At 47.2% G+C, this 22905-nt stretch overlaps 36 non-coding genes across 36 annotated transcripts; all 36 read right to left on the minus strand.

Annotated features, from left to right (window-relative positions):
• Window positions 1–31: 31 nt before the first annotated feature.
• On the minus strand, window positions 32–103 carry trnap-agg (transfer RNA proline (anticodon AGG)). The gene has a single exon. It is a non-coding gene; the product is annotated as a tRNA-Pro (tRNA).
• A 491-nt stretch (window positions 104–594) lies between these two features.
• Window positions 595–666, minus strand: trnaq-cug (transfer RNA glutamine (anticodon CUG)). Its single transcript has one exon. It is a non-coding gene; the product is annotated as a tRNA-Gln (tRNA).
• Window positions 667–1070: 404 nt separating this feature from the next.
• On the minus strand, window positions 1071–1142 carry trnap-cgg (transfer RNA proline (anticodon CGG)). The gene has a single exon. It is a non-coding gene; the product is annotated as a tRNA-Pro (tRNA).
• Window positions 1143–1531: 389 nt separating this feature from the next.
• On the minus strand, window positions 1532–1603 carry trnap-agg (transfer RNA proline (anticodon AGG)). The gene has a single exon. It is a non-coding gene; the product is annotated as a tRNA-Pro (tRNA).
• Window positions 1604–2095: 492 nt separating this feature from the next.
• Window positions 2096–2167, minus strand: trnaq-cug (transfer RNA glutamine (anticodon CUG)). The gene has a single exon. It is a non-coding gene; the product is annotated as a tRNA-Gln (tRNA).
• A 403-nt stretch (window positions 2168–2570) lies between these two features.
• trnat-cgu (transfer RNA threonine (anticodon CGU)) lies at window positions 2571–2643 on the minus strand. The gene has a single exon. It is a non-coding gene; the product is annotated as a tRNA-Thr (tRNA).
• A 398-nt stretch (window positions 2644–3041) lies between these two features.
• trnap-agg (transfer RNA proline (anticodon AGG)) lies at window positions 3042–3113 on the minus strand. The gene has a single exon. It is a non-coding gene; the product is annotated as a tRNA-Pro (tRNA).
• A 492-nt stretch (window positions 3114–3605) lies between these two features.
• Window positions 3606–3677, minus strand: trnaq-cug (transfer RNA glutamine (anticodon CUG)). Its single transcript has one exon. It is a non-coding gene; the product is annotated as a tRNA-Gln (tRNA).
• Window positions 3678–4092: 415 nt separating this feature from the next.
• Window positions 4093–4164, minus strand: trnap-cgg (transfer RNA proline (anticodon CGG)). Its single transcript has one exon. It is a non-coding gene; the product is annotated as a tRNA-Pro (tRNA).
• Window positions 4165–4554: 390 nt separating this feature from the next.
• trnap-agg (transfer RNA proline (anticodon AGG)) lies at window positions 4555–4626 on the minus strand. The gene has a single exon. It is a non-coding gene; the product is annotated as a tRNA-Pro (tRNA).
• Window positions 4627–5118: 492 nt separating this feature from the next.
• trnaq-cug (transfer RNA glutamine (anticodon CUG)) lies at window positions 5119–5190 on the minus strand. The gene has a single exon. It is a non-coding gene; the product is annotated as a tRNA-Gln (tRNA).
• Window positions 5191–5594: 404 nt separating this feature from the next.
• trnap-cgg (transfer RNA proline (anticodon CGG)) lies at window positions 5595–5666 on the minus strand. Its single transcript has one exon. It is a non-coding gene; the product is annotated as a tRNA-Pro (tRNA).
• Window positions 5667–6606: 940 nt separating this feature from the next.
• trnaq-cug (transfer RNA glutamine (anticodon CUG)) lies at window positions 6607–6678 on the minus strand. Its single transcript has one exon. It is a non-coding gene; the product is annotated as a tRNA-Gln (tRNA).
• A 415-nt stretch (window positions 6679–7093) lies between these two features.
• trnap-cgg (transfer RNA proline (anticodon CGG)) lies at window positions 7094–7165 on the minus strand. The gene has a single exon. It is a non-coding gene; the product is annotated as a tRNA-Pro (tRNA).
• A 949-nt stretch (window positions 7166–8114) lies between these two features.
• trnaq-cug (transfer RNA glutamine (anticodon CUG)) lies at window positions 8115–8186 on the minus strand. Its single transcript has one exon. It is a non-coding gene; the product is annotated as a tRNA-Gln (tRNA).
• A 415-nt stretch (window positions 8187–8601) lies between these two features.
• On the minus strand, window positions 8602–8673 carry trnap-cgg (transfer RNA proline (anticodon CGG)). Its single transcript has one exon. It is a non-coding gene; the product is annotated as a tRNA-Pro (tRNA).
• A 398-nt stretch (window positions 8674–9071) lies between these two features.
• Window positions 9072–9143, minus strand: trnap-agg (transfer RNA proline (anticodon AGG)). The gene has a single exon. It is a non-coding gene; the product is annotated as a tRNA-Pro (tRNA).
• A 492-nt stretch (window positions 9144–9635) lies between these two features.
• trnaq-cug (transfer RNA glutamine (anticodon CUG)) lies at window positions 9636–9707 on the minus strand. Its single transcript has one exon. It is a non-coding gene; the product is annotated as a tRNA-Gln (tRNA).
• Window positions 9708–11147: 1440 nt separating this feature from the next.
• On the minus strand, window positions 11148–11219 carry trnaq-cug (transfer RNA glutamine (anticodon CUG)). The gene has a single exon. It is a non-coding gene; the product is annotated as a tRNA-Gln (tRNA).
• Window positions 11220–11830: 611 nt separating this feature from the next.
• Window positions 11831–11902, minus strand: trnap-agg (transfer RNA proline (anticodon AGG)). Its single transcript has one exon. It is a non-coding gene; the product is annotated as a tRNA-Pro (tRNA).
• A 398-nt stretch (window positions 11903–12300) lies between these two features.
• trnap-agg (transfer RNA proline (anticodon AGG)) lies at window positions 12301–12372 on the minus strand. The gene has a single exon. It is a non-coding gene; the product is annotated as a tRNA-Pro (tRNA).
• A 496-nt stretch (window positions 12373–12868) lies between these two features.
• trnaq-cug (transfer RNA glutamine (anticodon CUG)) lies at window positions 12869–12940 on the minus strand. Its single transcript has one exon. It is a non-coding gene; the product is annotated as a tRNA-Gln (tRNA).
• A 415-nt stretch (window positions 12941–13355) lies between these two features.
• On the minus strand, window positions 13356–13427 carry trnap-cgg (transfer RNA proline (anticodon CGG)). Its single transcript has one exon. It is a non-coding gene; the product is annotated as a tRNA-Pro (tRNA).
• A 952-nt stretch (window positions 13428–14379) lies between these two features.
• On the minus strand, window positions 14380–14473 carry trnaq-cug (transfer RNA glutamine (anticodon CUG)). Its single transcript has 2 exons — window positions 14437–14473; window positions 14380–14414 (listed from the first exon to the last, which is right to left on the minus strand). It is a non-coding gene; the product is annotated as a tRNA-Gln (tRNA).
• A 415-nt stretch (window positions 14474–14888) lies between these two features.
• trnap-cgg (transfer RNA proline (anticodon CGG)) lies at window positions 14889–14960 on the minus strand. The gene has a single exon. It is a non-coding gene; the product is annotated as a tRNA-Pro (tRNA).
• A 398-nt stretch (window positions 14961–15358) lies between these two features.
• Window positions 15359–15430, minus strand: trnap-agg (transfer RNA proline (anticodon AGG)). The gene has a single exon. It is a non-coding gene; the product is annotated as a tRNA-Pro (tRNA).
• A 480-nt stretch (window positions 15431–15910) lies between these two features.
• trnaq-cug (transfer RNA glutamine (anticodon CUG)) lies at window positions 15911–16004 on the minus strand. The gene is made up of 2 exons: window positions 15968–16004; window positions 15911–15945 (listed from the first exon to the last, which is right to left on the minus strand). It is a non-coding gene; the product is annotated as a tRNA-Gln (tRNA).
• Window positions 16005–17444: 1440 nt separating this feature from the next.
• On the minus strand, window positions 17445–17516 carry trnaq-cug (transfer RNA glutamine (anticodon CUG)). The gene has a single exon. It is a non-coding gene; the product is annotated as a tRNA-Gln (tRNA).
• A 611-nt stretch (window positions 17517–18127) lies between these two features.
• Window positions 18128–18199, minus strand: trnap-agg (transfer RNA proline (anticodon AGG)). Its single transcript has one exon. It is a non-coding gene; the product is annotated as a tRNA-Pro (tRNA).
• Window positions 18200–18691: 492 nt separating this feature from the next.
• On the minus strand, window positions 18692–18763 carry trnaq-cug (transfer RNA glutamine (anticodon CUG)). Its single transcript has one exon. It is a non-coding gene; the product is annotated as a tRNA-Gln (tRNA).
• A 415-nt stretch (window positions 18764–19178) lies between these two features.
• On the minus strand, window positions 19179–19250 carry trnap-cgg (transfer RNA proline (anticodon CGG)). The gene has a single exon. It is a non-coding gene; the product is annotated as a tRNA-Pro (tRNA).
• A 952-nt stretch (window positions 19251–20202) lies between these two features.
• On the minus strand, window positions 20203–20274 carry trnaq-cug (transfer RNA glutamine (anticodon CUG)). Its single transcript has one exon. It is a non-coding gene; the product is annotated as a tRNA-Gln (tRNA).
• Window positions 20275–20689: 415 nt separating this feature from the next.
• On the minus strand, window positions 20690–20761 carry trnap-cgg (transfer RNA proline (anticodon CGG)). Its single transcript has one exon. It is a non-coding gene; the product is annotated as a tRNA-Pro (tRNA).
• Window positions 20762–21160: 399 nt separating this feature from the next.
• trnap-agg (transfer RNA proline (anticodon AGG)) lies at window positions 21161–21232 on the minus strand. The gene has a single exon. It is a non-coding gene; the product is annotated as a tRNA-Pro (tRNA).
• A 492-nt stretch (window positions 21233–21724) lies between these two features.
• Window positions 21725–21796, minus strand: trnaq-cug (transfer RNA glutamine (anticodon CUG)). The gene has a single exon. It is a non-coding gene; the product is annotated as a tRNA-Gln (tRNA).
• Window positions 21797–22211: 415 nt separating this feature from the next.
• trnap-cgg (transfer RNA proline (anticodon CGG)) lies at window positions 22212–22283 on the minus strand. The gene has a single exon. It is a non-coding gene; the product is annotated as a tRNA-Pro (tRNA).
• Between the last annotated feature and the right edge of the window lie 622 nt (window positions 22284–22905).

Genomic DNA, 22905 nt, shown 5'->3' on the forward strand with positions numbered 1-22905 from the left:
GCTCTAGAAAAGAGGCTGCAAAGACAGAAGAGGGCTCGTCCGGGATTTGAACCCGGGACCTCTCGCACCCTAAGCGAGAATCATACCCCTAGACCAACGAGCCACAGGCTGCTGTTCGGTAAAGGCCAATTTGCTACATATTTCACTCTGCTCGACGCTACGGTCGCTCTAACATCCTGCCTCTGTAGCTGACAAGGGCAGAATTAGAGCTCATGCACTGACCAGATTTCTGAGAAACTCCATTTTTATGTACCTGCTCTAGCTTGGCCTGCCCTCGTAGATAAATGTTGATTAAAACATCAACGACAAAACACATAAGCTGAATTTAACAGCAGAAATCTACACCGTGGCACTGCCACACAAATCTTGCTGATGAGAAGCTGTCTGAGGTCTGTAATCCTGCTCACAGAGGATCAGATGACATCTGTCTGCTCAATTTAGTTCCTGCTTAGTTTTATTTGAGTTCTAGATGGTTTGGAGGCCATGGTTAAAGGAGGCCAGTTTAGCAATACATTTAAAGACACACTGTCAGAGACAAAATTGTGACATAAGCCCAAGCTCCTCCATGCCAAACACTGCCAGACAGACTCTTGAAGGTTCCACCGAGATTTGAACTCGGATTGCTGGATTCAGAGTCCAGAGTGCTAACCGTTACACCATGGAACCAACAGTGTCAGTTCGTCTGTCTGAAGTGTAGAAAACACTCAAGGAGGCTCTGCGAAAAGCAACTAACCAGCAAGCATCAGAATGGTGTCTGAAAAGCATTCACGGCTCCACTCTGAGTAAACCCGGGATCGAACCAGGGACCTTTAAATCTTCAGTGTAACGCTCTCCGAACCTTGTAAACCAATATTGAGAAAAACATCAAAGCAAAGGACACGAGCCTCCAGTCAACCGCAAACGGCTACCCTGCATGGCAGCCAATCTGAGCCATCTCAGACACATTCACTTCTGTTGTACAAAGTTTAAATTGCAGATGAGGAACTGAGAACAGGGAGAAGTAGGCGTGAAAACATGCAGGTGTATTATTGGCCGAAAGGTCTGCTACTTTTCAGTAAGATGCTCAATGTGGGCTCGTCCGGGATTTGAACCCGGGACCTCTCGCACCCGAAGCGAGAATCATACCCCTAGACCAACGAGCCACCATGTTCCCAGATACTACTCAAAAAAAGGAGCTGCAAAGCGAGGTCTCTGGGATTTGAGCTTGGGCCCTCTCGCTCCCATACCAGCAATAAAACAAAAAAAACACACCCCATAACCGACAAGCCCTCAGATGCTCCTGCAACTAGCAAACGCAAGATGAAGGCTCACAGCGCCGTGAAGCGATCCAAGAATGCTTGGGCTGCATTCCTAAACCAATGTTTAGAAAAATGTCAAGGCAAAGTTTAAACTGCAGATGAGGAACTAAGAAGAGCAGCGAGATGTGGGCATGAAAACATGCAGTCGCAGCTTTAGTCTACTTGACAGTGGCGTATGTTTGGCCCAAGAATGGCAGAATCTGCTCTAGAAAAGAGGCTGCAAAGACAGAAAAGGGCTCGTCCGGGATTTGAACCCGGGACCTCTCGCACCCTAAGCGAGAATCATACCCCTAGACCAACGAGCCACAGGTTGCTGTTCGGTAAAGGCCAATTTGCTACATATTTCACTCTGCTCGACGCTACGGTCGCTCTAACATCCTGCCTCTGTAGCTGACAAGGGCAGAATTAGAGCTCATGCACTGACCAGATTTCTGAGAAACTCCATTTTTACGTACCTGCTCTAGCTTGGCCTGCCCTCGTAGATAAATGTTGATTAAAACATCAACGACAAAACACATAAGCTGAATTTAACAGCAGAAATCTACACCGTGGCACTGCCACACAAATCTTGCTGATGAGAAGCTGTCTGAGGTCTGTAATCCTGCTCCACAGAGGATCAGATGACATCTGTCTGCTCAATTTAGTTCCTGCTTAGTTTTATTTGAGTTCTAGATGGTTTGGAGGCCATGGTTAAAGGAGGCCAGTTTAGCAATACATTTAAAGACACACTGTCAGAGACAAAATTGTGACATAAGCCCAAGCTCCTCCATGCCAAACACTGCCAGACAGACTCTTGAAGGTTCCACCGAGATTTGAACTCGGATTGCTGGATTCAGAGTCCAGAGTGCTAACCGTTACACCATGGAACCAACAGTGTCAGTTCGTCTGTCTGAAGTGTAGAAAACACTCAAGGAGGCTCTGCGAAAAGCAACTAACCAGCAAGCATCAGAATGGTGTCTGAAAAGCATTCACGGCTCCACTCTGAGTAAACCCGGGATCGAACCAGGGACCTTTAAATCTTCAGTGTAACGCTCTCCGAACCTTGTAAACCAATATTGAGAAAAACATCAAAGCAAAGGACACGAGCCTCCAGTCAACCGCAAACGGCTACCCTGCATGGCAGCCAATCTGAGCCATCTCAGACACATTCACTTCTGTTGTACAAAGTTTAAATTGCAGATGAGGAACTGAGAACAGGGAGAAGTAGGCGTGAAAACATGCAGGTGTATTATTGGCCGAAAGGTCTGCTACTTTTCAGTAAGATGCTCAATGTGGTCCTGTCCGGGATTTGAACCCGGGATCTCTCGCACACGAAGCGAGAATCATACCCCTAGACCAACGAGCCACCATGTTCCCAGATACTACTCAAAAAAAGGAGCTGCAAAGCGAGGTCTCTGGGATTTGAGCTTGGGCCCTCTCGCTCCCATACCAGCAATAAAACAAAAAAAACACACCCCATAACCGACAAGCCCTCAGATGCTCCTGCAACTAGCAAACGCAAGATGAAGGCTCACAGCGCCGTGAAGCGATCCAAGAATGCTTGGGCTGCATTCCTAAACCAATGTTTAGAAAAATGTCAAGGCAAAGTTTAAACTGCAGATGAGGAACTAAGAAGAGCAGCGAGATGTGGGCATGAAAACATGCAGTCGCAGCTTTAGTCTACTTGACAGTGGCGTATGTTTGGCCCAAGAATGGCAGAATGGACTGAAACTGCTCTAGAAAAGAGGCTGCAAAGACAGAAGAGGGCTCGTCCGGGATTTGAACCCGGGACCTCTCGCACCCTAAGCGAGAATCATACCCCTAGACCAACGAGCCACATGTTGCTGTTCGGTAAAGGCCAATTTGCTACGTATTTCATTCTGCTCGACGCTACGGTCGCTCTAACATCCTGCCTCTGTAGCTGACAAGGGCAGAATTAGAGCTCATGCACTAACCAGATTTCTGAGAAACTCCATTTTTACGTACCTGCTCTAGCTTGGCCTGCCCTCGTAGATAAATGTTGATTAAAACATCAACGACAAAACACATAAGCTGAATTTAACAGCAGAAATCTACACCGTGGCACTGCCACACAAATCTTGCTGATGAGAAGCTGTCTGAGGTCTGTAATCCTGCTCCACAGAGGATCAGATGACATCTGTCTGCTCAATTTAGTTCCTGCTTAGTTTTATTTGAGTTCTAGATGGTTTGGAGGCCATGGTTAAAGGAGGCCAGTTTAGCAATACATTTAAAGACACACTGTCAGAGACAAAATTGTGACATAAGCCCAAGCTCCTCCATGCCAAACACTGCCAGACAGACTCTTGAAGGTTCCACCGAGATTTGAACTCGGATTGCTGGATTCAGAGTCCAGAGTGCTAACCGTTACACCATGGAACCAACAGTGTCAGTTAGTCTGTCTGAAGTGTAGAAAACACTCAAGGAGGCTCTGCGAAAAGCAACTAACCAGCAAGCATCAGAATGGTGTCTGAAAAGCATTCACGGCTCCACTCTGAGTAAACCCGGGATCGAACCAGGGACCTTTAAATCTTCAGTGTAACGCTCTCCGAACCTTGTAAACCAATATTGAGAAAAACATCAAAGCAAAGGACACGAGCCTCCAGTCAACCGCAAACGGCTACCCTGCATGGCAGCCAATCTGAGCCATCTCAGACACATTCACTTCTGTTGTACAAAGTTTAAATTGCAGATGAGGAACTGAGAACAGGGAGAAGTTGGCGTGAAAACATGCAGGTGTATTATTGGCCGAAAGAAGGCAGAACGGTCTGCTACTTTTCAGTAAGATGCTCAATGTGGGCTCGTCCGGGATTTGAACCCGGGACCTCTCGCACCCGAAGCGAGAATCATACCCCTAGACCAACGAGCCACCATGTTCCCAGATACTACTCAAAAAAAGGAGCTGCAAAGCGAGGTCTCTGGGATTTGAGCTTGGGCCCTCTCGCTCCCATACCAGCAATAAAACAAAAAAAAACACACCCCATAACCGACAAGCCCTCAGATGCTCCTGCAACTAGCAAACGCAAGATGAAGGCTCACAGCGCCGTGAAGCGATCCAAGAATGCTTGGGCTGCATTCCTAAACCAATGTTTAGAAAAATGTCAAGGCAAAGTTTAAACTGCAGATGAGGAACTAAGAAGAGCAGCGAGATGTGGGCATGAAAACATGCAGTCGCAGCTTTAGTCTACTTGACAGTGGCGTATGTTTGGCCCAAGAATGGCAGAATCTGCTTTAGAAAAGAGGCTGCAAAGACAGAAGAGGGCTCGTCCGGGATTTGAACCCGGGACCTCTCGCACCCTAAGCGAGAATCATACCCCTAGACCAACGAGCCACAGGTTGCTGTTCGGTAAAGGCCAATTTGCTACGTATTTCACTCTGCTCGACGCTACGGTCGCTCTAACATCCTGCCTCTGTAGCTGACAAGGGCAGAATTAGAGCTCATGCACTGACCAGATTTCTGAGAAACTCCATTTTTACGTACCTGCTCTAGCTTGGCCTGCCCTCGTAGATAAATGTTGATTAAAACATCAACGACAAAACACATAAGCTGAATTTAACAGCAGAAATCTACACCGTGGCACTGCCACACAAATCTTGCTGATGAGAAGCTGTCTGAGGTCTGTAATCCTGCTCCACAGAGGATCAGATGACATCTGTCTGCTCAATTTAGTTCCTGCTTAGTTTTATTTGAGTTCTAGATGGTTTGGAGGCCATGGTTAAAGGAGGCCAGTTTAGCAATACATTTAAAGACACACTGTCAGAGACAAAATTGTGACATAAGCCCAAGCTCCTCCATGCCAAACACTGCCAGACAGACTCTTGAAGGTTCCACCGAGATTTTAACTCGGATTGCTGGATTCAGAGTCCAGAGTGCTAACCGTTACACCATGGAACCAACAGTGTCAGTTCGTCTGTCTGAAGTGTAGAAAACACTCAAGGAGGCTCTGCGAAAAGCAACTAACCAGCAAGCATCAGAATGGTGTCTGAAAAGCATTCACGGCTCCACTCTGAGTAAACCCGGGATCGAACCAGGGACCTTTAAATCTTCAGTGTAACGCTCTCCGAACCTTGTAAACCAATATTGAGAAAAACATCAAAGCAAAGGACACGAGCCTCCAGTCAACCGCAAACGGCTACCCTGCATGGCAGCCAATCTGAGCCATCTCAGACACATTCACTTCTGTTGTACAAAGTTTAAATTGCAGATGAGGAACTGAGAACAGGGAGAAGTAGGCGTGAAAACATGCAGGTGTATTATTGGCAGAAAGGTCTGCTACTTTTCAGTAAGATGCTCAATGTGGGCTCGTCCGGGATTTGAACCCGGGACCTCTCGCACCCGAAGCGAGAATCATACCCCTAGACCAACGAGCCACCATGTTCCCAGATACTACTCAAAAAAAGGAGCTGCAAAGCGAGGTCTCTGGGATTTGAGCTTGGGCCCTCTCGCTCCCATACCAGCAATAAAACAAAAAAAAACACACCCCATAACCGACAAGCCCTCAGATGCTCCTGCAACTAGCAAACGCAAGATGAAGGCTCACAGCGCCGTGAAGCGATCCAAGAATGCTTGGGCTGCATTCCTAAACCAATGTTTAGAAAAATGTCAAGGCAAAGTTTAAACTGCAGATGAGGAACTAAGAAGAGCAGCGAGATGTGGGCATGAAAACATGCAGTCGCAGCTTTAGTCTACTTGACAGTGGCGTATGTTTGGCCCAAGAATGGCAGAATGGACTGAAACTGCTCTAGAAAAGAGGCTGCAAAGACAGAAGAGGGCTCGTCCGGGATTTGAACCCGGGACCTCTCGCACCCTAAGCGAGAATCAACGAGCCACAGGTTGCTGTTCGGTAAAGGCCAATTTGCTACGTATTTCACTCTGCTCGACGCTACGGTCGCTCTAACATCCTGCCTCTGTAGCTGACAAGGGCAGAATTAGAGCTCATGCACTGACCAGATTTCTGAGAAACTCCATTTTTACGTACCTGCTCTAGCTTGGCCTGCCCTCGTAGATAAATGTTGATTAAAACATCAACGACAAAACACATAAGCTGAATTTAACAGCAGAAATCTACACCGTGGCACTGCCACACAAATCTTGCTGATGAGAAGCTGTCTGAGGTCTGTAATCCTGCTCCACAGAGGATCAGATGACATCTGTCTGCTCAATTTAGTTCCTGCTTAGTTTTATTTGAGTTCTAGATGGTTTGGAGGCCATGGTTAAAGGAGGCCAGTTTAGCAATACATTTAAAGACACACTGTCAGAGACAAAATTGTGACATAAGCCCAAGCTCCTCCATGCCAAACAGACTCTTGAAGGTTCCACCGAGATTTGAACTCGGATTGCTGGATTCAGAGTCCAGAGTGCTAACCGTTACACCATGGAACCAACAGTGTCAGTTCGTCTGTCTGAAGTGTAGAAAACACTCAAGGAGGCTCTGCGAAAAGCAACTAACCAGCAAGCATCAGAATGGTGTCTGAAAAGCATTCACGGCTCCACTCTGAGTAAACCCGGGATCGAACCAGGGACCTTTAAATCTTCAGTGTAACGCTCTCCGAACCTTGTAAACCAATATTGAGAAAAACATCAAAGCAAAGGACACGAGCCTCCAGTCAACCGCAAACGGCTACCCTGCATGGCAGCCAATCTGAGCCATCTCAGACACATTCACTTCTGTTGTACAAAGTTTAAATTGAAGATGAGGAACTGAGAACAGGGAGAAGTTGGCGTGAAAACATGCAGGTGTATTATTGGCCGAAAGAAGGCAGAACGGTCTGCTACTTTTCAGTAAGATGCTCAATGTGGGCTCGTCCGGGATTTGAACCCGGGACCTCTCGCACCCGAAGCGAGAATCATACCCCTAGACCAACGAGCCACCATGTTCCCAGATACTACTCAAAAAAAGGAGCTGCAAAGCGAGGTCTCTGGGATTTGAGCTTGGGCCCTCTCGCTCCCATACCAGCAATAAAACAAAAAAAACACACCCCATAACCGACAAGCCCTCAGATGCTCCTGCAACTAGCAAACGCAAGATGAAGGCTCACAGCGCCGTGAAGCGATCCAAGAATGCTTGGGCTGCATTCCTAAACCAATGTTTAGAAAAATGTCAAGGCAAAGTTTAAACTGCAGATGAGGAACTAAGAAGAGCAGCGAGATGTGGGCATGAAAACATGCAGTCGCAGCTTTAGTCTACTTGACAGTGGCGTATGTTTGGCCCAAGAATGGCAGAATGGACTGAAACTGCTCTAGAAAAGAGGCTGCAAAGACAGAAGAGGGCTCGTCCGGGATTTGAACCCGGGACCTCTCGCACCCTAAGCGAGAATCAACGAGCCACAGGTTGCTGTTCGGTAAAGGCCAATTTGCTACGTATTTCACTCTGCTCGACGCTACGGTCGCTCTAACATCCTGCCTCTGTAGCTGACAAGGGCAGAATTAGAGCTCATGCACTGACCAGATTTCTGAGAAACTCCATTTTTACGTACCTGCTCTAGCTTGGCCTGCCCTCGTAGATAAATGTTGATTAAAACATCAACGACAAAACACATAAGCTGAATTTAACAGCAGAAATCTACACCGTGGCACTGCCACACAAATCTTGCTGATGAGAAGCTGTCTGAGGTCTGTAATCCTGCTCCACAGAGGATCAGATGACATCTGTCTGCTCAATTTAGTTCCTGCTTAGTTTTATTTGAGTTCTAGATGGTTTGGAGGCCATGGTTAAAGGAGGCCAGTTTAGCAATACATTTAAAGACACACTGTCAGAGACAAAATTGTGACATAAGCCCAAGCTCCTCCATGCCAAACAGTGCCAGACAGACTCTTGAAGGTTCCACCGAGATTTGAACTCGGATTGCTGGATTCAGAGTCCAGAGTGCTAACCGTTACACCATGGAACCAACAGTGTCAGTTAGTCTGTCTGAAGTGTAGAAAACACTCAAGGAGGCTCTGCGAAAAGCAACTAACCAGCAAGCATCAGAATGGTGTCTGAAAAGCATTCACGGCTCCACTCTGAGTAAACCCGGGATCGAACCAGGGACCTTTAAATCTTCAGTGTAACGCTCTCCGAACCTTGTAAACCAATATTGAGAAAAACATCAAAGCAAAGGACACGAGCCTCCAGTCAACCGCAAACGGCTACCCTGCATGGCAGCCAATCTGAGCCATCTCAGACACATTCACTTCTGTTGTACAAAGTTTAAATTGCAGATGAGGAACTGAGAACAGGGAGAAGTTGGCGTGAAAACATGCAGGTGTATTATTGGCCGAAAGAAGGCAGAACGGTCTGCTACTTTTCAGTAAGATGCTCAATGTGGGCTCGTCCGGGATTTGAACCCGGGACCTCTCGCACCCGAAGCGAGAATCATACCCCTAGACCAACGAGCCACCATGTTCCCAGATACTACTCAAAAAAAGGAGCTGCAAAGTGAGGTCTCTGGGATTTGAGCTTGGGCCCTCTCGCTCCCATACCAGCAATAAAACAAAAAAAACACACCCCATAACCGACAAGCCCTCAGATGCTCCTGCAACTAGCAAACGCAAGATGAAGGCTCACAGCGCCGTGAAGCGATCCAAGAATGCTTGGGCTGCATTCCTAAACCAATGTTTAGAAAAATGTCAAGGCAAAGTTTAAACTGCAGATGAGGAACTAAGAAGAGCAGCGAGATGTGGGCATGAAAACATGCAGTCGCAGCTTTAGTCTACTTGACAGTGGCGTATGTTTGGCCCAAGAATGGCAGAATGGACTGAAACTGCTCTAGAAAAGAGGCTGCAAAGACAGAAGAGGGCTCGTCCGGGATTTGAACCCGGGACCTCTCGCACCCTAAGCGAGAATCATACCCCTAGACCAACGAGCCACAGGTTGCTGTTCGGTAAAGGCCAATTTGCTACGTATTTCACTCTGCTCGCCGCTACGGTCGCTCTAACATCCTGCCTCTGTAGCTGACAAGGGCAGAATTAGAGCTCATGCACTGACCAGATTTCTGAGAAACTCCATTTTTACGTACCTGCTCTAGCTTGGCCTGCCCTCGTAGATAAATGTTGATTAAAACATCAACGACAAAACACATAAGCTGAATTTAACAGCAGAAATCTACACCGTGGCACTGCCACACAAATCTTGCTGATGAGAAGCTGTCTGAGGTCTGTAATCCTGCTCCACAGAGGATCAGATGACATCTGTCTGCTCAATTTAGTTCCTGCTTAGTTTTATTTGAGTTCTAGATGGTTTGGAGGCCATGGTTAAAGGAGGCCAGTTTAGCAATACATTTAAAGACACACTGTCAGAGACAAAATTGTGACATAAGCCCAAGCTCCTCCATGCCAAACACTGCCAGACAGACTCTTGAAGGTTCCACCGAGATTTGAACTCGGATTGCTGGATTCAGAGTCCAGAGTGCTAACCGTTACACCATGGAACCAACAGTGTCAGTTCGTCTGTCTGAAGTGTAGAAAACACTCAAGGAGGCTCTGCGAAAAGCAACTAACCAGCAAGCATCAGAATGGTGTCTGAAAAGCATTCACGGCTCCACTCTGAGTAAACCCGGGATCGAACCAGGGACCTTTAAATCTTCAGTGTAACGCTCTCCGAACCTTGTAAACCAATATTGAGAAAAACATCAAAGCAAAGGACACGAGCCTCCAGTCAACCGCAAACGGCTACCCTGCATGGCAGCCAATCTGAGCCATCTCAGACACATTCACTTCTGTTGTACAAAGTTTAAATTGCAGATGAGGAACTGAGAACAGGGAGAAGTTGGCGTGAAAACATGCAGGTGTATTATTGGCCGAAAGAAGGCAGAACGGTCTGCTACTTTTCAGTAAGATGCTCAATGTGGGCTCGTCTGGGATTTGAACCCGGGACCTCTCGCACCCGAAGCGAGAATCATACCCCTAGACCGACGAGCCACCATGTTCCCAGATACTACTCAAAAAAAGGAGCTTCAAAGCGAGGTCTCTGGGATTTGAGCTTGGGCCCTCTGGCTCCCATACCAGCAATAAAACAAAAAAAACACACCCCATAACCGACAAGCCCTCAGATGCTCCTGCAACTAGCAAACGCAAGATGAAGGCTCACAGCGCCGTGAAGCGATCCAAGAATGCTTGGGCTCCATTCCTAAACCAATGTTTAGAAAAATGTCAAGGCAAAATTTAAACTGCAGATGAGGAACTAAGAAGAGCAGCGAGATGTGGGCATGAAAACATGCAGTCGCAGCTTTAGTCTACTTGACAGTGGCGTATGTTTGGCCCAAGAATGGCAGAATCTGCTCTAGAAAAGAGGCTGCAAAGACAGAAGAGGGCTCGTTCGGGATTTGAACCCGGGACCTCTAGCACCCTAAGCGAGAATCATAACCCTAGACCAACGAGCCACAGGTTGCTGTTCGGTAAAGGCCAATTTGCTACGTATTTCACTCTGCTCGTCGCTACGGTCGCTCTAACATCCTGCCTCTGTAGCTGACAAGGGCAGAATTAGAGCTCATGCACTGACCAGATTTCTGAGAAACTCCATTTTTACGTACCTGCTCTAGCTTGGCCTGCCCTCGTAGATAAATGTTGATTAAAACATCAACGACAAAACACATAAGCTGAATTTAACAGCAGAAATCTACACCGTGGTACTGCCACACAAATCTTGCTGATGAGAAGCTGTCTGAGGTCTGTAATCCTGCTCCACAGAGGATCAGATGACATCTGTCTGCTCAATTTAGTTCCTGCTTAGTTTTATTTGAGTTCTAGATGGTTTGGAGGCCATGGTTAAAGGAGGCCAGTTTAGCAATACATTTAAAGACACACTGTCAGAGACAAAATTGTGACATAAGCCCAAGCTCCTCCATGCCAAACACTGCCAGACAGACTCTTGAAGGTTCCACCGAGATTTGAACTTGGATTGCTGGATTCAGAGTCCAGAGTGCTAACCGTTACACCATGGAACCAACAGTGTCAGTTCGTCTGTCTGAAGTGTAGAAAACACTCAAGGAGGCTCTGCGAAAAGCAACTAACCAGCAAGCATCAGAATGGTGTCTGAAAAGCATTTACGGCTCCACTCTGAGTAAACCCGGGATCGAACCAGGGACCTTTAAATCTTCAGTGTAACGCTCTCCGAACCTTGTAAACCAATATTGAGAAAAACATCAAAGCAAAGGACACGAGCCTCCAGTCAACCGCAAACGGCTACCCTGCATGGCAGCCAATCTGAGCCATCTCAGACACATTCCCTCTCGCTCCCATACCAGCAATAAAACAAAAAAAACACACCCCATAACCGACAAGCCCTCAGATGCTCCTGCAACTAGCAAACGCAAGATGAAGGCTCACAGCGCCGTGAAGCGATCCAAGAATGCTTGGGCTGCATTCCTAAACCAATGTTTAGAAAAATGTCAAGGCAAAGTTTAAACTGCAGATGAGGAACTAAGAAGAGCAGCGAGATGTGGGCATGAAAACATGCAGTCGCAGCTTTAGTCTACTTGACAGTGGCGTATGTTTGGCCCAAGAATGGCAGAATGGACTGAAACTGCTCTAGAAAAGAGGCTGCAAAGACAGAAGAGGGCTCGTCCGGGATTTGAACCCGGGACCGCTCGCACCCTAAGCGAGAATCATACCCCTAGACCTACGAGCCACCATGTTCCCAGATACTACTCAAAAAAAGGAGCTGCAAAGCGAGGTCTCTGGGATTTGAGCTTGGGCCCTCTCGCTCCCATACCAGCAATAAAACAAAAAAAACACACCCCATAACCGACAAGCCCTCAGATGCTCCTGCAACTAGCAAACGCAAGATGAAGGCTCACAGCGCCGTGAAGCGATCCAAGAATGCTTGGGCTGCATTCCTAAACCAATGTTTAGAAAAATGTCAAGGCAAAGTTTAAACTGCAGATGAGGAACTAAGAAGAGCAGCGAGATGTGGGCATGAAAACATGCAGTCGCAGCTTTAGTCTACTTGACAGTGGCGTATGTTTGGCCCAAGAATGGCAGAATGGACTGAAACTGCTCTAGAAAAGAGGCTGCAAAGACAGAAGAGGGCTCATCCGGGATTTGAACCCGGGACCTCTCGCACCCTAAGCGAGAATCATACCCCTAGACCAACGAGCGAGAATCAACGAGCCACAGGTTGCTGTCCGGTAAAGGCCAATTTGCTACGTATTTCACTCTGCTCGACGCTACGGTCGCTCTAACATCCTGCCTCTGTAGCTGACAAGGGCAGAATTAGAGCTCATGCACTGACCAGATTTCTGAGAAACTCCATTTTTACGTACCTGCTCTAGCTTGGCCTGCCCTCGTAGATAAATGTTGATTAAAACATCAACGACAAAACACATAAGCTGAATTTAACAGCAGAAATCTACACCGTGGCACTGCCACACAAATCTTGCTGATGAGAAGCTGTCTGAGGTCTGTAATCCTGCTCCACAGAGGATCAGATGACATCTGTCTGCTCAATTTAGTTCCTGCTTAGTTTTATTTGAGTTCTAGATGGTTTGGAGGCCATGGTTAAAGGAGGCCAGTTTAGCAATACATTTAAAGACACACTGTCAGAGACAAAATTGTGACATAAGCCCAAGCTCCTCCATGCCAAACAGACTCTTGAAGGTTCCACCGAGATTTGAACTCGGATTGCTGGATTCAGAGTCCAGAGTGCTAACCGTTACACCATGGAACCAACAGTGTCAGTTCGTCTGTCTGAAGTGTAGAAAACACTCAAGGAGGCTCTGCGAAAAGCAACTAACCAGCAAGCATCAGAATGGTGTCTGAAAAGCATTCACGGCTCCACTCTGAGTAAACCCGGGATCGAACCAGGGACCTTTAAATCTTCAGTGTAACGCTCTCCGAACCTTGTAAACCAATATTGAGAAAAACATCAAAGCAAAGGACACGAGCCTCCAGTCAACCGCAAACGGCTACCCTGCATGGCAGCCAATCTGAGCCATCTCAGACACATTCACTTCTGTTGTACAAAGTTTAAATTGCAGATGAGGAACTGAGAACAGGGAGAAGTTGGCGTGAAAACATGCAGGTGTATTATTGGCCGAAAGAAGGCAGAACGGTCTGCTACTTTTCAGTAAGATGCTCAATGTGGGCTCGTCCGGGATTTGAACCCGGGACCTCTCGCACCCGAAGCGAGAATCATACCCCTAGACCAACGAGCCACCATGTTCCCAGATACTACTCAAAAAAAGGAGCTGCAAAGCGAGGTCTCTGGGATTTGAGCTTGGGCCCTCTCGCTCCCATACCAGCAATAAAACAAAAAAAACACACCCCATAACCGACAAGCCCTCAGATGCTCCTGCAACTAGCAAACGCAAGATGAAGGCTCACAGCGCCGTGAAGCGATCCAAGAATGCTTGGGCTGCATTCCTAAACCAATGTTTAGAAAAATGTCAAGGCAAAGTTTAAACTGCAGATGAGGAACTAAGAAGAGCAGCGAGAAGTGGGCATGAAAACATGCAGTCGCAGCTTTAGTCTACATGACAGTGAAGTATGTTTGGCCCAAGAATGGCAGAATGGACTGAAACTGCTCTAGAAAAGAGGCTGCAAAGACAGAAGAGGGGTCGTCCGGGATTTGAACCCAGGACCTCTCCCACCCTAAGCGAGAATCATACCCCTAGACCAACGAGCCACAGGTTGCTGTTCGGTAAAGGCCAATTTGCTACGTATTTCACTCTGCTCGACGCTACGGTCGCTCTAACATCCTGCCTCTGTAGCTGACAAGGGCAGAATTAGAGCTCATGCACTGACCAGATTTCTGAGAAACTCCATTTTTACGTACCTGCTCTAGCTTGGCCTGCCCTCGTAGATAAATGTTGATTAAAACATCAACGACAAAACACATAAGCTGAATTTAACAGCAGAAATCTACACCGTGGCACTGCCACACAAATCTTGCTGATGAGAAGCTGTCTGAGGTCTGTAATCCTGCTCCACAGAGGATCAGATGACATCTGTCTGCTCAATTTAGTTCCTGCTTAGTTTTATTTGAGTTCTAGATGGTTTGGAGGCCATGGTTAAAGGAGGCCAGTTTAGCAATACATTTAAAGACACACTGTCAGAGACAAAATTGTGACATAAGCCCCAGCTCCTCCATGCCAAACAGACTCTTGAAGGTTCCACCGAGATTTGAACTCGGATTGCTGGATTCAGAGTCCAGAGTTGCTGGATTCAGAGTCCAGAGTGCTAACCGTTACACCATGGAACCAACAGTGTCAGTTCGTCTGTCTGAAGTGTAGAAAACACTCAAGGAGGCTCTGCGAAAAGCAACTAACCAGCAAGCATCAGAATGGTGTCTGAAAAGCATTCACGGCTCCACTCTGAGTAAACTCGGGATCGAACCAGGGACCTTTAAATCTTCAGTGTAACGCTCTCCGAACCTTGTAAACCAATATTGAGAAAAACATCAAAGCAAAGGACACGAGCCTCCAGTCAACCGCAAACGGCTACCCTGCATGGCAGCCAATCTGAGCCATCTCAGACACATTCACTTCTGTTATACAAAGTTTAAATTGCAGATGAGGAACTGAGAACAGGGAGAAGTTGGCGTGAAAACATGCAGGTGTATTATTGGCCGAAAGAAGGCAGAACGGTCTGCTACTTTTCAGTAAGATGCTCAATGTGGGCTCGTCCGGGATTTGAACCCGGGACCTCTCGCACCCGAAGCGAGAATCATACCCCTAGACCAACGAGCCACCATGTTCCCAGATACTACTCAAAAAAAGGAGCTGCAAAGCGAGGTCTCTGGGATTTGAGCTTGGGCCCTCTCGCTCCCATACCAGCAATAAAACAAAAAAAACACACCCCATAACCGACAAGCCCTCAGATGCTCCTGCAACTAGCAAACGCAAGATGAAGGCTCACAGCGCCGTGAAGCGATCCAAGAATGCTTGGGCTGCATTCCTAAACCAATGTTTAGAAAAATGTCAAGGCAAAGTTTAAACTGCAGATGAGGAACTAAGAAGAGCAGCGAGAAGTGGGCATGAAAACATGCAGTCGCAGCTTTAGTCTACATGACAGTGAAGTATGTTTGGCCCAAGAATGGCAGAATGGACTGAAACTGCTCTAGAAAAGAGGCTGCAAAGACAGAAGAGGGCTCGTCCGGGATTTGAACCCAGGACCTCTCGCACCCTAAGCGAGAATCATACCCCTAGACCAACGAGCCACAGGTTGCTGTTCGGTAAAGGCCAATTTGCTACGTATTTCACTCTGCTCGACGCTACGGTCGCTCTAACATCCTGCCTCTGTAGCTGACAAGGGCAGAATTAGAGCTCATGCACTGACCAGATTTGAGAAACTCCATTTTTACGTACCTGCTCTAGCTTGGCCTGCCCTCGTAGATAAATGTTGATTAAAACATCAACGACAAAACACATAAGCTGAATTTAACAGCAGAAATCTACACCGTGGCACTGCCACACAAATCTTGCTGATGAGAAGCTGTCTGAGGTCTGTAATCCTGCTCCACAGAGGATCAGATGACATCTGTCTGCTCAATTTAGTTCCTGCTTAGTTTTATTTGAGTTCTAGATGGTTTGGAGGCCATGGTTAAAGGAGGCCAGTTTAGCAATACATTTAAAGACACACTGTCAGAGACAAAATTGTGACATAAGCCCCAGCTCCTCCATGCCAAACAGACTCTTGAAGGTTCCACCGAGATTTGAACTCGGATTGCTGGATTCAGAGTCCAGAGTTGCTGGATTCAGAGTCCAGAGTGCTAACCGTTACACCATGGAACCAACAGTGTCAGTTCGTCTGTCTGAAGTGTAGAAAACACTCAAGGAGGCTCTGCGAAAAGCAACTAACCAGCAAGCATCAGAATGGTGTCTGAAAAGCATTCACGGCTCCACTCTGAGTAAACTCGGGATCGAACCAGGGACCTTTAAATCTTCAGTGTAACGCTCTCCGAACCTTGTAAACCAATATTGAGAAAAACATCAAAGCAAAGGACACGAGCCTCCAGTCAACCGCAAACGGCTACCCTGCATGGCAGCCAATCTGAGCCATCTCAGACACATTCACTTCTGTTGTACAAAGTTTAAATTGCAGATGAGGAACTGAGAACAGGGAGAAGTTGGCGTGAAAACATGCAGGTGTATTATTGGCCGAAAGAAGGCAGAACGGTCTGCTACTTTTCAGTAAGATGCTCAATGTGGGCTCGTCTGGGATTTGAACCCGGGACCTCTCGCACCTGAAGCGAGAATCATACCCCTAGACCGACGAGCCACCATGTTCCCAGATACTACTCAAAAAAAGGAGCTTCAAAGCGAGGTCTCTGGGATTTGAGCTTGGGCCCTCTGGCTCCCATACCAGCAATAAAACAAAAAAAACACACCCCATAACCGACAAGCCCTCAGATGCTCCTGCAACTAGCAAACGCAAGATGAAGGCTCACAGCGCCGTGAAGCGATCCAAGAATGCTTGGGCTCCATTCCTAAACCAATGTTTAGAAAAATGTCAAGGCAAAATTTAAACTGCAGATGAGGAACTAAGAAGAGCAGCGAGATGTGGGCATGAAAACATGCAGTCGCAGCTTTAGTCTACTTGACAGTGGCGTATGTTTGGCCCAAGAATGGCAGAATCTGCTCTAGAAAAGAGGCTGCAAAGACAGAAGAGGGCTCGTCCGGGATTTGAACCCAGGACCTCTAGCACCCTAAGCGAGAATCATAACCCTAGACCAACGAGCCACAGGTTGCTGTTCGGTAAAGGCCAATTTGCTACGTATTTCACTCTGCTCGTCGCTACGGTCGCTCTAACATCCTGCCTCTGTAGCTGACAAGGGCAGAATTAGAGCTCATGCACTGACCAGATTTCTGAGAAACTCCATTTTTACGTACCTGCTCTAGCTTGGCCTGCCCTCGTAGATAAATGTTGATTAAAACATCAACGACAAAACACATAAGCTGAATTTAACAGCAGAAATCTACACCGTGGTACTGCCACACAAATCTTGCTGATGAGAAGCTGTCTGAGGTCTGTAATCCTGCTCCACAGAGGATCAGATGACATCTGTCTGCTCAATTTAGTTCCTGCTTAGTTTTATTTGAGTTCTAGATGGTTTGGAGGCCATGGTTAAAGGAGGCCAGTTTAGCAATACATTTAAAGACACACTGTCAGAGACAAAATTGTGACATAAGCCCAAGCTCCTCCATGCCAAACACTGCCAGACAGACTCTTGAAGGTTCCACCGAGATTTGAACTCGGATTGCTGGATTCAGAGTCCAGAGTGCTAACCGTTACACCATGGAACCAACAGTGTCAGTTCGTCTGTCTGAAGTGTAGAAAACACTCAAGGAGGCTCTGCGAAAAGCAACTAACCAGCAAGCATCAGAATGGTGTCTGAAAAGCATTCACGGCTCCACTCTGAGTAAACCCGGGATCGAACCAGGGACCTTTAAATCTTCAGTGTAACGCTCTCCGAACCTTGTAAACCAATATTGAGAAAAACATCAAAGCAAAGGACACGAGCCTCCAGTCAACCGCAAACGGCTACCCTGCATGGCAGCCAATCTGAGCCATCTCAGACACATTCCCTCTCGCTCCCATACCAGCAATAAAACAAAAAAAAGACACCCCATAACCGACAAGCCCTCAGATGCTCCTGCAACTAGCAAACGCAAGATGAAGGCTCACAGCGCCGTGAAGCGATCCAAGAATGCTTGGGCTGCATTCCTAAACCAATGTTTAGAAAAATGTCAAGGCAAAGTTTAAACTGCAGATGAGGAACTAAGAAGAGCAGCGAGATGTGGGCATGAAAACATACAGTCGCAGCTTTAGTCTACTTGACAGTGGCGTATGTTTGGCCCAAGAATGGCAGAATGGACTGAAACTGCTCTAGAAAAGAGGCTGCAAAGACAGAAGAGGGCTCGTCCGGGATTTGAACCCGGGACCTCTCGCACCCTAAGCGAGAATCATACCCCTAGACCAACGAGCCACAGGTTGCTGTTCGGTAAAGGCCAATTTGCTACGTATTTCACTCTGCTCGACGCTACGGTCGCTCTAACATCCTGCCTCTGTAGCTGACAAGGGCAGAATTAGAGCTCATGCACTGACCAGATTTCTGAGAAACTCCATTTTTACGTACCTGCTCTAGCTTGGCCTGCCCTCGTAGATAAATGTTGATTAAAACATCAACGACAAAACACATAAGCTGAATTTAACAGCAGAAATCTACACCGTGGCACTGCCACACAAATCTTGCTGATGAGAAGCTGTCTGAGGTCTGTAATCCTGCTCCACAGAGGATCAGATGACATCTGTCTGCTCAATTTAGTTCCTGCTTAGTTTTATTTGAGTTCTAGATGGTTTGGAGGCCATGGTTAAAGGAGGCCAGTTTAGCAATACATTTAAAGACACACTGTCAGAGACAAAATTGTGACATAAGCCCAAGCTCCTCCATGCCAAACACTGCCAGACAGACTCTTGAAGGTTCCACCGAGATTTGAACTCGGATTGCTGGATTCAGAGTCCAGAGTGCTAACCGTTACACCATGGAACCAACAGTGTCAGTTCGTCTGTCTGAAGTGTAGAAAACACTCAAGGAGGCTCTGCGAAAAGCAACTAACCAGCAAGCATCAGAATGGTGTCTGAAAAGCATTCACGGCTCCACTCTGAGTAAACCCGGGATCGAACCAGGGACCTTTAAATCTTCAGTGTAACGCTCTCCGAACCTTGTAAACCAATATTGAGAAAAACATCAAAGCAAAGGACACGAGCCTCCAGTCAACCGCAAACGGCTACCCTGCATGGCAGCCAATCTGAGCCATCTCAGACACATTCACTTCTGTTGTACAAAGTTTAAATTGCAGATGAGGAACTGAGAACAGGGAGAAGTTGGCGTGAAAACATGCAGGTGTATTATTGGCCGAAAGGAGGCAAAACGGTCTGCTACTTTTCAGTAAGATGCTCAATGTGGGCTCGTCCGGGATTTGAACCCGGGACCTCTCGCACCCGAAGCGAGAATCATACCCCTAGACCAACGAGCCACCATGTTCCCAGATACTACTCAAAAAAAGGAGCTGCAAAGCGAGGTCTCTGGGATTTGAGCTTGGGCCCTCTCGCTCCCATACCAGCAATAAAACAAAAAAAACACACCCCATAACCGACAAGCCCTCAGATGCTCCTGCAACTAGCAAACGCAAGATGAAGGCTCACAGCGCCGTGAAGCGATCCAAGAATGCTTGGGCTGCATTCCTAAACCAATATTTAGAAAAATGTCAAGGCAAAGTTTAAACTGCAGATGAGGAACTAAGAAGAGCAGCGAGATGTGGGCATGAAAACATGCAGTCGCAGCTTTAGTCTACTTGACAGTGGCGTATGTTTGGCCCAAGAATGGCAGAATGGACTGAAACTGCTCTAGAAAAGAGGCTGCAAAGACAGAAGAGGGATTTGAACCCGGGACCTCTCGCACCCTAAGCGAGAATCATACCCCTAGACCAACGAGCCACAGGTTGCTGTTCGGTAAAGGCCAATTTGCTACGTATTTCACTCTGCTCGCCGCTACGGTCGCTCTAACATCCTGCCTCTGTAGCTGACAAGGGCAGAATTAGAGCTCATGCACTGACCAGATTTCTGAGAAACTCCATTTTTACGTACCTGCTCTAGCTTGGCCTGCCCTCGTAGATAAATGTTGATTAAAACATCAACGACAAAACACATAAGCTGAATTTAACAGCAGAAATCTACACCGTGGCACTGCCACACAAATCTTGCTGATGAGAAGCTGTCTGAGGTCTGTAATCCTGCTCCACAGAGGATCAGATGACATCTGTCTGCTCAATTTAGTTCCTGCTTAGTTTTATTTGAGTTCTAGATGGTTTGGAGGCCATGGTTAAAGGAGGCCAGTTTAGCAATACATTTAAAGACACACTGTCAGAGACAAAATTGTGACATAAGCCCAAGCTCCTCCATGCCAAACACTGCCAGACAGACTCTTGAAGGTTCCACCGAGATTTGAACTCGGATTGCTGGATTCAGAGTCCAGAGTGCTAACCGTTACACCATGGAACCAACAGTGTCAGTTCGTCTGTCTGAAGTGTAGAAAACACTCAAGGAGGCTCTGCGAAAAGCAACTAACCAGCAAGCATCAGAATGGTGTCTGAAAAGCATTCACGGCTCCACTCTGAGTAAACCCGGGATCGAACCAGGGACCTTTAAATCTTCAGTGTAACGCTCTCCGAACCTTGTAAACCAATATTGAGAAAAACATCAAAGCAAAGGACACGAGCCTCCAGTCAACCGCAAACGGCTACCCTGCATGGCAGCCAATCTGAGCCATCTCAGACACATTCACTTCTGTTGTACAAAGTTTAAATTGCAGATGAGGAACTGAGAACAGGGAGAAGTTGGCGTGAAAACATGCAGGTGTATTATTGGCCGAAAGAAGGCAGAACGGTCTGCTACTTTTCAGTAAGATGCTCAATGTGGGCTCGTCCGGGATTTGAACCCGGGACCTCTCTCACCCGAAGCGAGAATCATACCCCTAGACCAACGAGCCACCATGTTCCCAGATACTACTCAAAAAAAGGAGCTGCAAAGCGAGGTCTCTGGGATTTGAGCTTGGGCCCTCTCGCTCCCATACCAGCAATAAAACAAAAAAAAACACACCCCATAACCGACAAGCCCTCAGATGCTCCTGCAACTAGCAAACGCAAGATGAAGGCTCACAGCGCCGTGAAGCGATCCAAGAATGCTTGGGCTGCATTCCTAAACCAATGTTTAGAAAAATGTCAAGGCAAAGTTTAAACTGCAGACGAGGAACTAAGAAGAGCAGCGAGATGTGGGCATGAAAACAGGCAGTCGCAGCTTTAGTCTACTTGACAGTGGCGTATGTTTGGCCCAAGAATGGCAGAATGGACTGAAACTGCTCTAGAAAAGAGGCTGCAAAGACAGAAGAGGGCTCGTCCGGGATTTGAACCCGGGACCTCTCGCACCCTAAGCGAGAATCATACCCCTAGACCAACGAGCCACAGGTTGCTGTTCGGTAAAGGCCAATTTGCTACGTATTTCACTCTGCTCGACGCTACGGTCGCTCTAACATCCTGCCTCTGTAGCTGACAAGGGCAGAATTAGAGCTCATGCACTGACCAGATTTCTGAGAAACTCCATTTTTACGTACCTGCTCTAGCTTGGCCTGCCCTCGTAGATAAATGTTGATTAAAACATCAACGACAAAACACATAAGCTGAATTTAACAGCAGAAATCTACACCGTGGCACTGCCACACAAATCTTGCTGATGAGAAGCTGTCTGAGGTCTGTAATCCTGCTCCACAGAGGATCAGATGACATCTGTCTGCTCAATTTAGTTCCTGCTTAGTTTTATTTGAGTTCTAGATGGTTTGGAGGCCATGGTTAAAGGAGGCCAGTTTAGCAATACATTTAAAGACACACTGTCAGAGACAAAATTGTGACATAAGCCCAAGCTCCTCCATGCCAAACACTGCCAGACAGACTCTTGAAGGTTCCACCGAGATTTGAACTCGGATTGCTGGATTCAGAGTCCAGAGTGCTAACCGTTACACCATGGAACCAACAGTGTCAGTTCGTCTGTCTGAAGTGTAGAAAACACTCAAGGAGGCTCTGCGAAAAGCAACTAACCAGCAAGCATCAGAATGGTGTCTGAAAAGCATTCACGGCTCCACTCTGAGTAAACCCGGGATCGAACCAGGGACCTTTAAATCTTCAGTGTAACGCTCTCCGAACCTTGTAAACCAATATTGAGAAAAACATCAAAGCAAAGGACACGAGCCTCCAGTCAACCGCAAACGGCTACCCTGCATGGCAGCCAATCTGAGCCATCTCAGACACATTCACTTCTGTTGTACAAAGTTTAAATTGCAGATGAGGAACTGAGAACAGGGAGAAGTTGGCGTGAAAACATGCAGGTGTATTATTGGCCGAAAGGAGGCAGAACGGTCTGCTACTTTTCAGTAAGATGCTCAATGTGGGCTCGTCCGGGATTTGAACCCGGGACCTCTCGCACCCGAAGCGAGAATCATACCCCTAGACCAACGAGCCACCATGTTCCCAGATACTACTCAAAAAAAGGAGCTGCAAAGCGAGGTCTCTGGGATTTGAGCTTGGGCCCTCTCGCTCCCATACCAGCAATAAAACAAAAAAAACACACCCCATAACCGACAAGCCCTCAGATGCTCCTGCAACTAGCAAACGCAAGATGAAGGCTCACAGCGCCGTGAAGCGATCCAAGAATGCTTGGGCTGCATTCCTAAACCAATATTTAGAAAAATGTCAAGGCAAAGTTTAAACTGCAGATGAGGAACTAAGAAGAGCAGCGAGATGTGGGCATGAAAACATGCAGTCGCAGCTTTAGTCTACTTGACAGTGGCGTATGTTTGGCCCAAGAATGGCAGAATGGACTGAAACTGCTCTAGAAAAGAGGCTGCAAAGACAGAAGAGGGATTTGAACCCGGGACCTCTCGCACCCTAAGCGAGAATCATACCCCTAGACCAACGAGCCACAGGTTGCTGTTCGGTAAAGGCCAATTTGCTACGTATTTCACTCTGCTCGCCGCTACGGTCGCTCTAACATCCTGCCTCTGTAGCTGACAAGGGCAGAATTAGAGCTCATGCACTGACCAGATTTCTGAGAAACTCCATTTTTACGTACCTGCTCTAGCTT

The sequence above is a fragment of the Carassius gibelio genome, chromosome B3 (genome assembly GCF_023724105.1).
Source record: "Carassius gibelio isolate Cgi1373 ecotype wild population from Czech Republic chromosome B3, carGib1.2-hapl.c, whole genome shotgun sequence".
Lineage (NCBI taxonomy): Eukaryota > Metazoa > Chordata > Actinopteri > Cypriniformes > Cyprinidae > Carassius > Carassius gibelio.